The sequence below is a fragment of the Eptesicus fuscus genome, chromosome 14 (genome assembly GCF_027574615.1).
Source record: "Eptesicus fuscus isolate TK198812 chromosome 14, DD_ASM_mEF_20220401, whole genome shotgun sequence".
In the NCBI taxonomy this organism is placed as follows: domain Eukaryota; kingdom Metazoa; phylum Chordata; class Mammalia; order Chiroptera; family Vespertilionidae; genus Eptesicus; species Eptesicus fuscus.
The window spans coordinates 76659907-76674133 of record NC_072486.1 but is presented as its reverse complement, the minus strand read 5'-3'; positions in this window follow the sequence as shown (position 1 = coordinate 76674133).

The following is a 14227-nucleotide window of genomic DNA, read 5'->3' as shown; positions in this document are numbered from 1 at the left end:
TTCTCCCCTGCCAGCCTGATAGCCTCTAACTGCCTCTGCCTCAGCCCCACCACCATGTCTTTGTCCGGAAAGAAGTTGGACATTCGGAAGATGGGTGGTCAACCCAGTCTAATTAGCATATTAACCTTTTATTAGTATAGATGACTAGAGGCCCAATGCACGAAATGCGTGCACGGGAGGGTGGGGGGGGGCGGGGTGTCTCTCAGCCCAGCCTGCACCCTCTCCAATCTGGGAAATCTCTCTCACAATCCAGGACTGCTGGCTCCCAACTGCTTGCCTGCCTGCCTTCCTGATTTCCCCTAACCACTTCTGCCTGCCAGTCTGATCACCCCTTAACCACTCCCCTGCCAGCCTGATTGATGCCAAACTGCTCCCCTGCCAGCCTGTTTGCCCCTAACTTCCCTCCCCTGCAGGCCTGGTCTCCCCCAACTGCGCTCCCCTGCAGGCCTGGGTCCCTCCCAACTGCCCTTCCCTGCAGACATGGTGCCTCCCAACTGCCCTCCCCTGCTGGCCATCTTGTGGTGGCCATCTTGTGCCACATGGGGGTACGATCTTTGACCACATGGGGGCAGCCATATTGTGTGTTGGAGTGATGGTCAATCTGCATATTACTCTTTTATTAGATAGGATAGAGGCCTAGTGCATGGGTCGGGGCTGGCTGGTTTGCCCTCAAGGATGTCCCAGATCAGGGTGGGGGTTCCCTTTGGGCATGGGTGAGGGGCCTGTGGTGGTTTGCAGGCTGGCCATGCCCCCTGGTGTCCCAAGCAGAGGCCCTGGTATCTGGGGTTTATTTATCTTCTACAATTGAAACTTTGTAACCTGGAGTGGAGCCAAGCATTCTGCTTGCTCCGTGGTGGCAGCCATTTCTGTTGGGATTTATGTATCTTCTATAATTGAAACTTTGTAGCCTTAAATGGAGGCCTGGGCAGGCCAGGGTGTGCAGAAAGCTTGGCTTCCTCCATCGCCGGGGGTAACCCTAGCCTTCTGCTCTTTTCAGCTCTGTGGCTGCCACCATTTCTGTTTGAATTTATGTATCTTCTATCATTGAAACTTTGTAGCCTTGAGTTTCAATGATAGAAGGAGGTCGGTAAGGGCAGGCAGAAAGCTTGGCTTCCTCCATTGCCAGGGAAACCCAAGCCTCCCTCCTGCTCTCTGTAGCCATAGCCATCTTGTTTGGGTTTATTTGCATATTTGCTCCTGTTGGGCTGGTGGGCATGGCTGGTGGGTGTAGCAGAATGATGGTTAATTTGCATATTACTCTTTTATTAGATAGGATTATTGATATGGTTGTGTTTAAATTCATCATCTTGCTACTTATTTTACTTTTGTCCCTTTATTCTGCTTCTTTGGTGAATTTTTAAATTCCATTTAATTTCAAATATTGCTTTACTATCTGTACCTCATTTTATTTTCTTAATGGTTGCTCCACAGTTTACAATATGCTCCTTTAATAACCATAATCTACCTTCAGTGAATATTATATCACATCACAAATACTGTAAGATCTCTATAACATTATATTATTCCTTCCTCCTCCCATTTTGTGCATTAGTCTTATTATACATTGAACATGTATGTAAAATATCAACACAACCATATATTGTTATTTTGATTTTAAGATTCAATTGCCTTTTGAAGAAAATTTTAAATGATAAAAAAAATCTTTTCTGTTTATCCACCTATTCACTATTTTAGGTGGCTCAATCCTTTGTGGAGGTTCCAGCTGTCACCCATTTTCATTTTCTGCACACCTGACTCATCATCTCTGGATCAGTCCTGAGCAGCTTTTTGTTCAGTGTCTTGAAATGGTGTATATATAAATAAGTCTTAACAAATTTCAAAATATTGAAAAAACACCAAGTATCTTGTCGGACTACAATACTATGCAACTAGAGAAGTCGGTACCAGGGAGGAAACTGAAAACCTCACAAAGACATGAATATTAAACAATACACTCCTGAAAAACCAATGGGCTAAGGAAGAACTCTAAAGGAAATAAAACTCTGGCCACTATCGCTCAGTGGTTTGAGCATTGGCCCATGTATTGAAGGGTCACAAGTTTGGTTCCCAGGCTGGTCAGGGCCCATGTGGGAGGCAACAAATCTATGTATCTCTCTCACAAAGATGTTTTCCTCTCTCTCTCTCTTTCTCTCTACCTCCTCCCTCCCTTCTACTCTCTCTAAAAAGTAATGAGAAAAATATACTTAGATGAGGATAAAAAAAGGAAATAAAAAATATTTTGCAACAAACTGAAATGGAAATACAACATGCAAACGCATATGAATATAGCAGAAGCAATTCTAAGAGGAAGGTTATAATGATGGATACTACATTAAGAAAGAAGAAAGATCTCAAATAAACAACTTAGCTTCACATCAAGGAACCAGGGAAAAAAGAATAAACTAATCCATAGTCAGCAGAGGAATGAAATAGAGAACAGAAAACAATAGAAAATATTTACAAAACTAAGAGCTTTTTTAAAATAAACAAAATACACTTAACTATACTAATTATTATTTTAAAAAGAGAGAAGGCTCAAATAAAGGAAATCATAAATGAAAGAGGAAACATTACAACTGATATCACAAAAATACAAAAGATCATAAGAGACAACTATGAACAATCATGTGCCAACAAGTGGATAAACTAGAAGAAATGGATAAAATTCCTAGAAACATACAACTTACCAAGGCCAAGTCATAAAAAAACAGATAATGTGAATGGACCAATAATGAGTAAAGAGATTGAAGAAGCCCATACCATTTAGTTTCACAAGTAAATTCTAGCAAACATTTGAAGAAAAATAATACCTATTCTTCTCAAACTCTCCCAAAAATTGAAGAGGAAGGAATATTTCCAAACCCATTTTATGAGGCCAAAATAATCATATCAAAACCGGACAAGAAAAGAAAACTGCAGGTCAATCTTCCTGATGAATATAAATGCAAAAATCCTTAACAAAATATTACCAAACTGAACACACCAACATATTAAAAGGATCATACTCCAAACCCATTCCATCAAGTGGGTTTTAAATACCGGTATGTCCCTTTTTATTAGAGTAAACCTGAACCTTACTTCGGTGGATATAATTTTTAGGACAAGTATCTCAAGGTCTGGGCAGCTCTTAGCAAATGCATTTTAAGTGGGAGAGAGAGAAACATCGATTTGTTGTTTGGCTTATTTAAGCATTCATTGAGGGATTCTTGTATGTGCCCTTATAGGGGATGGACCCTACAACCTTGGCATATGGTGCTATGTTCTAGCCAACTGAGTTATCCATTCAGGGCTAAATGCATTTTTGCTAAATGTTAAGTGTAGTGCAGTATTTTGCGAGCATAGACCTAAACAAGATAAGCTTGACAGGAACCCAACACACCCCACCAGTATAGCCAACTGCAAGGAAGAAATCCAATTGTGATAGACCAAATACTGTAGAAAAGCAATGGCTAAGCCTCCGTTTATGGAGACAGAGCTTTGTATGTGAATCTCCCAACTCCTTTACTTTCTGGAGGAAATAAAACTACTACCTTGAAACAACCATATCTTGTTCTTGAATAGAACACTCCTGGAGTTCATTCAGTAACAGCATGAAACTTTAGCCACAAAAGTGTCTCAGGCCAAGACATTCAGAGATACAGGATCTAAAAGTTATGATGAGTTAACAATAGCCAGTACAGATTGCAACAAAACAACAGTTTCCAGGTGTAGACAATGAACATTCTTTTATTTGCAACAAATGAAGAAAGTTCTTTAGTGTAATTACCCAAAAATGACCCCATTTATGATGAGTTTGGCCTTTTAGTCAAACTCTTATCAAGGCAACAATTCCCTTGTTACTACTTGCTTTGTGTCCTAAATTTAAAATGCAGGAGGGCCGTAGTTCATTCTGCTCAATGGATAGAGTGTCAGCCTGCGGACTGAAGGGTCCCAGGTTTGATTCCTTGCATACTTGGTCCCAATTAGGAGCCTATAGGAGGCAACAATAAATGATTCTCTCTCATAATTGATGTTCCTACATTTTTCTCCCTCTCCCTTCCTCTCTGAAATCAATAAAAATATACTAAAAAAAAATAAAAACAAGGGGATGTGGAATGTTTAAAAAAAATTAAACCTGAATAAGCCAATAACTACTGAAGAAATTGAAGCAGTGATCAAAAATCTTCCAGCAAACAAAAGTCCAGGTCCAGACGGCTTTACAGGGGAGTTCTACCAAGCATTCAAAAAAGGACTAAAACCTGTCCTTCTCAGACTATTCCAAAAAATTCAAGAGGAAGGCACACTTCCAAGCTCATTCTATGAAGCCAGCATTATCCTCATCCCAAAACCAGATAAAAACACCACAAAAAAAGAGAACTATAGACCAATATCCTTGATGAACATAAATGCTAAAATCCTCAACAAAATTCTAGTAAATCAGATTCAGCATTACATTAGAAAGATCATACACCATGACCAAGTGGGATTTATTTCAGGGATGCAAGGCTGGTATAATATCTGCAAATCAATAAAAATGATAAATCACATAAACAAATTGAGAGACAAGAATCACATAATGATATCAATAGATGCAGAAAAAGCATTTGATAAAATCCAACATCCTTTCTTGATAAAAACTCTCAGCAAAGTGAGAATAGAGGGATCATACCTAAACATAATAAAAGCCTTATATGACAAACCTACAAGCCAACATCATACACAATGGGCAAAAACTAAACCCATTTCCCCTAAGAATGGAAACAAGACAGGGATGCCCAGTGTCACCACTCCTGTTTGACATAGTACTGGAAGTACTAGCCATAGTGATCAGACAAGAAGAAATAAAAGCCATTCAAATTGAAAAAGAAGAAGTAAAACTGTCCTTATTCACACATGACATGATGCTGTACATAGAAAACCCCAAAGACTCCATCAAAAAACTATTAGACCTAATAAATGAATTCAGCAATGTAGCAGGATACAAAATTAACACCCAAAAATCTATGGCCTTTTTATACACCAATAATGAACTCACAGAAAGAGAAACAACAAAAACAATCCCATTTACCACTGCACAAAAAAAAAAAAATAAGACACCTAGGAATAAACTTAACTAAGGAGGTAAAAGACCTATACTCATAAAACTGCTGGACATTGAAAAAAGAGATAGAGGAAGACATAAACAGATGGAAGAACATACCATGTTCATTGATGGGTAGAATCAACATCATTAAAATGTCCATACTACCCAAAGCAATCTATAGAGTCAATGCAATCCCCATTAAAATGCCAACAGCATATTTCAAAGATCTAGAACAAACTCTCCAAAAATTCATCTGGAATAAAAGAATACAATGAATAGCCACAGCAATCCTGAGAAAGAAGAGCAAAGTTGGAGGGATCACAATACCAGATAACAAGCTATATTACCAAGCCATGGTTTTCAAAACTGCCTAGTACTGGAACAAGAACAGACATATAGACCAATGGAACAGAACAGAGAACCCTGAAATCGACCCAAGCCATTATGCTCAATTAGTATTTGACAAAGGAGGCAAGAGCACACAATGGAGTCAAGACAGTCTCTTCAATAAATGGTATTGGGAAATTTGGTCAGATTACATGCAAAAAAAAAAATGAAACTAGATCACCAACCTATACCATACACAAAAACAAACTCAAAATGACTAAAGGACTTAAATGTAAGACGAGAAACCATGAAATTCCTACCAGACTCCATAGGCAGCAAAATAGCAGACATATGTCGTAGCAACATCTTTACAGACACAGCTCCTAGGGCAATGGAGACTAAGGAGAAAATAAACAAATGGGACTATATCAAAATAAAAAACTGCTTCACAGCAAAAGAAACCATCAACAAAACAACAAGAAAGCCCACTTCATGGGAGAACATATTTGTCAATGATATTTCCAAAAAAGGTTTAGTCTCCAAATTTTACAGAGAACTCATACAACTTAACAAAAGGAAGATAAATGATCCAATCAAAAAATGGGCAAAGGATCTAAGTCAGCAATTCTCAAACTGTGGGTCTCAACCCCTTTGGGGGCCGAAGGACCCTTTCACAGGGGTCGCCTAAGACATCCTGCATATCAGATATTTACATTATAATTCATAACAGTAGCAAAATTACAGTTATGAAGTAGCAATGAAAATAATTTTATGGTTGGGGGTCACCACAACATGAGGAACTGTATTAAAGGGTCGCGACACTTTTTGAAAGAGGACATACAGAAGGCCCAGAGACATGTGAAAACATGCTCAAAATCACTAATCATCCGAGAGATGCAAATGAAAACAATAATGAGGTACCATCTCACAACTGTCAGAATGGCTATCATCAACAAATCAACAAACGACAAGTGCTGGTGAGGATGCGGAGAATAAGGAACCCTAGTGCACTGCAGGTGGGAATGCAGACTGGTGGAGAATAGTATGGAAATTCCTCAAAATGTTTAAAATGGAATTCCCATTTGACCCAGAAATCACACTTCTAGGACTATACCCCAAGAAACCAGAAACCCCAATCAGAAAGGATATATCTACCCCTATGTTCATAGCAGCACAATTTACAATAGCTAAGATCTGGAAACAGCCTATGTGCCCATCAGCAGATGAATGGATTAAAAAAACTTTTATACATCTACACAATGGAATACTACGTCACTATAGTATTTGATTTGCATCTCTCAGATGCATATGTAAAACTTTAGGCAATAAATAAATAAATAAATAAATAAATAAATAATACACACAAATTTATTTATGAAAAAGTGGCTTCTAATTTTATGTACTTTTCCTGGTTCCCACATGAGAAAGAGCTCAATGTAACTGCTACACATGCCACAGACTATCTATCCTATATAATAAAGCTTAATATGCTAAGTGTCCGGTCATCCATTCAACCAATCAAAGCCTAATAAGCTAATGATATGCTAAGGCTGCTCAACCACTCACTATGACATGCACTGACCACCAGGGGGCAGATGCTCTAACCAGTAGGTTAGCCCTCTCCCGGTTCCTCCCCAGCTGGCAAACCTCCTGCGTCCCTCCCCGACCCCGGTTGTGCACTGGTGAGATCCCTTGGCCTAGCCTGCACCCTCTCGCAATCCGGGACCCCTTGGGGGATGTCGGAGAGCTGGTTTCAGCCCAATCCTACAGGCCAGGCCGAGGGACCTCACTGATGCACAAATTCGTGCACCAGGCCTCTAGTGTATATATAAAACCCTAATGTGTAAATAGACTGAACGGTCAAACAACCAAACAAACATTCGCTATGACATGTGCTGACTACCAAGGGGCACGTGCAGAACACTCCAGGCATCGGCTGCAGAGGGATGGTAGAGCAGGTGAGCGAGGGCACCAGACCAAGGCGGGGCACTGGTTTCTGTCATTGGGGTGAGCCTCTGGTGGTTACTGAAAATTCTTTGCTCCCATGCACTGTGGTCCCACCCAACCTTTACACCCGCTGCTGGCACCTGCCCCACTCACACCCACAGCCAGTGCTGGAACCACCACTCTCCCTCACTGCTGGCGCTCAGCACAGATCCCGATCACTCGGTGCTGTCAGCAGGTGCGAGTGGTGGCTGCCGGTCCCAGTCACTCCTGAGGGTTTCTCCACCTCCCTCTGCTCCTGAGGGGTGATCAGGGGGGCAGCTGCCACTCGCACCTGCTGACAGCGCTGGCCCCACACGTACCTGCTACTGGCTCCAGCCCCAATCACTCTGTGCCATCAGTGGATGGGAGCAGTGTCAACGGAGCAGGACTGCCAGCAGACAAGGGACTGGGGACCGTGGCAGGAGAGGCTGGCAGGGGCACAGAGGATGGGCCGAGACCCGCCCCTGTGCCCACCGCAGCCTTGCGGCCCACAGTTCCTTTCAAGGTGCATGAATTTCTGTACTGGGCCCCCAGTGTGTTAATAATATGTACATGGATCTGCATTATACTAGTTTTTCCTGCAAAAATTTTCAGACCTATGAGCCTGGTCACTTATCAAGCAGTTAGTGAAGAGCCCATGTTGGAGTGACTTTTATAACACCAATAAATCCCTGGTCTCTAGCCGCAGCAGAAGCCTCCCAGAATATAAAACCACAAGGGCCAAAGTATAAGCCAACCTCAAGCACATTCACCTAGAAAATAAAATAAGATGAGGCTGAAAGCAGCAAATCAGGAGGCACATCACAAAATCTCGTTTCTTGGCCAGCATTAGGAGATTGTGAGATAGAGAGAAAAAAATCAAATATAAAAAATAAACTGAAAGTAATCAAACAACTGCATTAACAAGCAGCAGCTAGCACAGCTAGGAAAGCCAGTTGGAAAAAATTCAAAAAGAGACAGCCCTTTCCATGCAGCTAGGAGGTGTGGATTGAGTTTTTAAATAGTCGCAGAAAACAAACTGGCCCTGGCCAGCGTGCCTGAGTTCATTAGAGTGCCATCCCTTACACCAAAAGGTGGTAGGTTCCATTCCCCATCAGGGCACATACCCAGGTTGTGCAGGTGGCAGGTTGCAGAACTTAACCAATTGATGTTTCTCTCTCACATCAATGTTTCCCTCTAATCCTCTCTTCTTCTCTCTAACATCAATTTTAAAAAGAAGAAAACAAACTAGATGCTACAAATAAGCACAAATATATTTGCTGTTTGTCTCTAATTTGTCCAATATTCTGAATATGTGGGAAAAAGTAAAACTGCTGCATTTGGGGTTTTTGGAGTCACAGGCTGAAGTAGAAACAGTGGACAATGTCACAGGAATGAGGAGACAGGAGAGGCTGAGGGGAAGGAAGGGGAACCCTTAGAAACAGAGGGGAGGACTCTGGAGTCTTCCATGCTGTGTAATGATAGTTTGCACCAATTTCATCAAGTCACCAAGGGGTGGGGGACACTCAACTGACATACGACTGACAAATTATACATTGAGGGCCTTGGACATAAGGAATATTGGGATGCAATTCAATAAGTAAACTATTATAAATCTCAGATATCTATACTTATATATGGTACATACTTCTCACATATGTTCTTCTATTTGAGTTACCATATTCTATTTGCTAGTATTTTGTTGAGAACTTTTATGTCTATATTCATAAAGAATATCGATTAAAGTTTTATTTTCCTGTAATATCTTTGACTGATCTCTTGGAATGAATGGTGAAGTACTTCCGCCTTTCTTATTTTTTATAAAGTGTTTACAATGTATTGGTGTTAATTTCTTAAATGTTCAGTAGAATTCACCAGTGAAGCCATCTGGCACTGGACTTTACTTTGGTGATAGTATTTTATTTTAATTACTAATGTAACCGCTTGTTATATGTATATTCAGATTTTATTTCTGTTTGAGTCATTTTCAGTAGTTAGTGTCCTTCTAGGAATTGAATGTACAGCATAAAAAGCAAAAGAAGAAAAGAAAATTTGGCTTTTTGTGCAGTTGGCTCACAGCCTCCAGCAGCAATACTGTCAGAACCCACCTTACCTTTGAGCCAAAGCCATGCCCTCCCCAAGCCCAGCTCAGCAGAGCTCCCAGTGTCTGCCCAAGTGGGACGTGGCTATGGATCAGTCTTTGTTCCCAGAACTCTCTGCTGAGTTGGCACAGGCTTTGCCAGGTCTGAGGATCTCTTTGTCTAACCAGTCCCCTCTTCTCTTTCCCTTACAAATTTCTGATCTGAGGGAAGTCTGATCTGTAGGGAAGTCTGAGGCTTCCTCTGCCAGGTGGAGCCATGGCACCTATTGATCAAAAACCTGGATGGCCAGGCATAGCAGGGCCTGGGACTGCTGGGCTGGCTGCAGAGTGGATGATGTGTGGCCCAGCTGCTGGAAGCCCTGGTCCTGCTCTGCCTGTTCCTCCCAGGCTCAGGACCCACAGTGCAGGTCTAACAATGCAGGTAACCTGGCAGTAAAGGAGTCGTGGAGCTGAACAGAAATAAAACCTCATTCATCAAGGAATCCTGTAGCTTCAGACAGTTTCAACCACACAGAAAACTGAACACTATCAACTTTGCAAAGGCCCAAAGTTCATTTTTTAAGTTTTTCATTCTCCCGTTTAACACTAGAGGTACACAGCTTTAAAATAAATTTGTCTAACAATAAAACATGCTTAAAACCTTTTAGTACTGTTTATGCATCTTTCCTCTCTTGAACAATAGTGAAATGGCTGGTAGTTTTAAGAAGAAAATGAATTCATCACAAAGGGAAAATAATCATTTTTATTTTGAGCTTTTTGAAAAATTTGGACATTGTCTTAGTCCATTAGGGCTTCTAAAACATATTACTATCACAGGCAAAGTGACTTTAAAAGAACAAAAATGCATCTTCCACCCTCTGGAGGTTGGAAGTCCAGGATCAGGTTGCTGCATAGTTAGGTTCTGATGAGGACTCTGCCTGGGTTGCAGACAGACAACTTCCATTTGTGTCCTCAGTGGAAGGGACCAGTCAGCTCTCTGGGGTCTCTTTACAAGGGCATGGATCTCAGTAATGAGGAACCTCCCAATGATGCACCTCCTAATAACATCCTCTGAGCATTACCTTTTACCTATTTTTTTAATCTTATTTTTAAGAGTATTACAGATGTTACCCTTTCTTCCCCCACTGTACCCCTCTACCTGGTTCCCACCCATCCCAGGCCTTCGTCTGTGTCCATAGGTTCATTGGTTAATCTCTTCCAGTCCCCCACCCCCTTAATCTGAGAGTCCTCATTCTGTTCCATGTTTCCATGCCTCTGATTCTATTTTATGTATCAGTTTATTTTGTTTATTAGATTTTTTGTTTGTTTATTATGATTAATAGATTCAATTATTGATAGACTAGAGGCCCGGTGCATGAAATTTGTGCACTGGGGGGGGGGGTGTCCCTCAGCCCAGCCTGCACCCTCTTTATCCTGGTGGGATCTGGCCTAAAGGGGCAGTCAGACATTCCTCTCACAATCCAGGAGTGCTGGCTCCCAACTGCTCGCCTGCCTGCCTTCCTGATTGCCCCTAACTGCTTCTGCCTGCCAGCCTGATCACCCCCTAACCACTCCCATGCCAGCCTGATTGATGTCTAACTGCTCCCCTGTCAGCCTGTTTGCCCCCAACTTCCCTCCTCTGCAGGCCTGGTCACCTCCCCTGCAGGGTTGATTGCCCCCAACAGCCCTCCCTTGCAGGCCTGGTGCCTCCCAACTACCCTCCCCTGCTGGCCATCTTGTGGTGGCCATCTTGTGTCCACATGGGGGTACGATCTTTGACCACATGGGGGCAGCCATCTTGTGTGTTGGAGTGATGGTCAATCTGCATATTACTCTTTTATTAGATAGGATAGAGGCCTAGTGCACAGGTCGGGGCTGGATGGTTTGCCCTGAAGGATGACCCAGGTCAGGGTGGGGGAGCTGCCATGTGAGGAGAAAGGAGCAGAGATGCAGAAACAGGTCTGATACTGTGTCCCGGGAGCAGTGGGAGGATGTGGTCAGAGTGTTCAGGGCTGGGGCAGGAAGCTGTGGTGAGGGGCTGTGGTGAGAAACTCTCATCATCCTTCTGGCGAGAGGACAGTGCACACTGCTGCCATCTGCACCGCTTCACTTCGCAGACTAACATCGTTCCTTGTTCCTCGAGTCCATCCTAGTCTATGGGGTTGGGAAGGAAAGTGCAAGGCCCCAGGACTGTTGCCAGGACACTTGGACACTCTGAGACGTTCACAGTCAGGACCATCTCCAAATGAAGGCTCTGGGTTATGGGAACACCTGACTCCTGCGCCCTCTGTAGATCCTGCCCTGAGCAGTGCTTCACATCTTTGCCAGACTTTTTAGTTTTGTCTCCATTATAGAACATGGAGTAGGCACATTGCACTGATGTTTCTCTGGAATAAAGTAAAACTCATGGACAAATCTTCCCCAATTTAAACTGTGAGATTGAGGCAGGGCACAAAGCATACAAAGTTCTCCTGATTTTTTAGTCACAGCTCATTTTAATATCCACAGATATGCACATTCACAACATACACACATGACACACACACCACTCACAATACAAACACAATACACACATACATTCACAAACATAAAAATGCATAACAAACATAACATACACAAACATAATATGCACAATACACCCATATTTCCAAACACAACACATACACAATATATGCACAAACATAGCACAAAAAACATATACATAACACACATACACACAAATTTAACACACATGAACACAACACACACCACTCACACAGTAGACTCACATCCACAACACACACTCACAAACATACAAACACATACATACACATATACACCACACATATGCATACACAAAAACATGATACTGTATACTATCCACACATATACACTTAAACACAACACACACACACTCATACCAACACACAAGCATAGCATACAAAAACATAATACACACAATTATGACATACAATCAGAAATACAACATACAAACAGACATACACAACATATACAAAAACATAACACACAAGCACAAATACACACACAATGCACACTCAAAATATAGAAACACACAAACATAGCATGTACGCAAACACAATACATACTTCACATGCATATACTCACAAGCATAACTCATACATATACATACAGAGCAACACATGCAAGCAGAACAAACACAAATAAACACATACGGACACACTCACTTGTAATGCCCAGTGTTCAGAATCCCCAAAAACCCCCCAGGAAGGAGCCAAGACCCGCTGTAACTGCAAGAGAACCTTTATTCGTGCCAGCACGAGCTCTCATCTCCAGCGCTCACCGGGGAAAAAGAGGACCTCTCTCGCCACAACAAAGGCTTTAAAGGGGGTCTCAAGCAGTGGGCAGGGAGAGTGTTTATGACCCCCATGATTGGTCAGGGGTAGGGTGAGGGGTCCAGTTACACAGGGGCACACTGGGCAGCTTGCCTAAAGTGGACTGAGTCCATCTCTCTACATTCCTATTGGCAGGTACATGCAACTGATACATTCTTGCAGTCTACAGGGAGGGGCAGCACGGTAATTTGGCTCTATCAACTCACACTCTTGGACTTAACTCGTTACTGGACACTCAAGAAGAGCAATAGCCATTTCCCCTGCCTCCCAGCACCACAGGCTCCTGTGAGTTCTTGGTTTCTCCTTTGGGGGCTGACACATGGAGGGACCTTGTCTGGAAGAAGTGGAAGAAACCACTGTAGGTACTGAAGCAGAAAGAGAACATTGCTTGTGTTTTTCCGCAAAATGTGAACAAAAGCCCAGCCAAGAACTGCTCTAGGAAAAGTGGCTGTCTGCTATGGGTAGAGAAGCAGGAAGTGGGAGGGAGCACCAGAGGCAGGGCTTCCTGAGTGAGAACCCATGCTCTGTGCACTTTATCTGCAGCCTTAGTGATATAAAGAGGCTGAACAAGAAGAAGGGAGTACAAGTCTGCAGAGGTGGGGACAGAGGTTTTTGCTTTCCTGGGAGGCCCACAGAGAGACACAGTTCCCCTGCTCCTCTGGCCATGGTTGGGTTTGACTGTGCTGATTGGAACTGAAGCCACCTTCCAGCCACCAGCCTCAGAGCAGAGTTGGAACAAAGATGAGCCCCTGAATCACCCAGCCCAGAAGGCTACCCATCTCTAGCCTTCAGCCAGTGACTTCCCTAACAGTTTAAGCAACTTGAGTTTGCAGTCTTTTCTCACTGCATTTGGAAGCATTTGAGCATTTGGCAGTGCTCTTCATATTTCTTTTAAAAAGTTACTAACTTTCTCAGAACTTCCCTGTGCTCATTACATGAATACTCTGATGATGAGGCATGTAGAATAAATAACGTCTCTCTTCTTTTCCATGAATTAGGAAGGACTACCTTCTACTATTAAAGTGCCTACAGCATAGGAGACATTCACTGAATCCTGAATAAAGTGGAATCTCTTTTAGTAGCATTATTATTGAAAAAGGACAGTGAGGGTGGAGAAAGGTGATCACCTCCAAGCAGGTATTTGCACTTTGTTATGCTCAGCGGAGAAACAGAGCTCATGTTTCAACACTTTCCAAGGAATTACTTAGGAGAACATTCATGTGTGAGCAAAGGGTTAATGTGACCCTTTCTCCTTCTCTGCCATAAAATATATTTGGGAAACTCTCCAGCTTGACACCCCTTGATATCTACAAAGGTGACTCATCATGTGGATTACCTAAGACTGACCCCAGATTTAGTCATTTACCCACCCAGTCACAGGCCGTCTGGGCCAACTGCAGCTCTCCCTTACAGGGTACTAATGAGCAGAGAAGGGCGAAC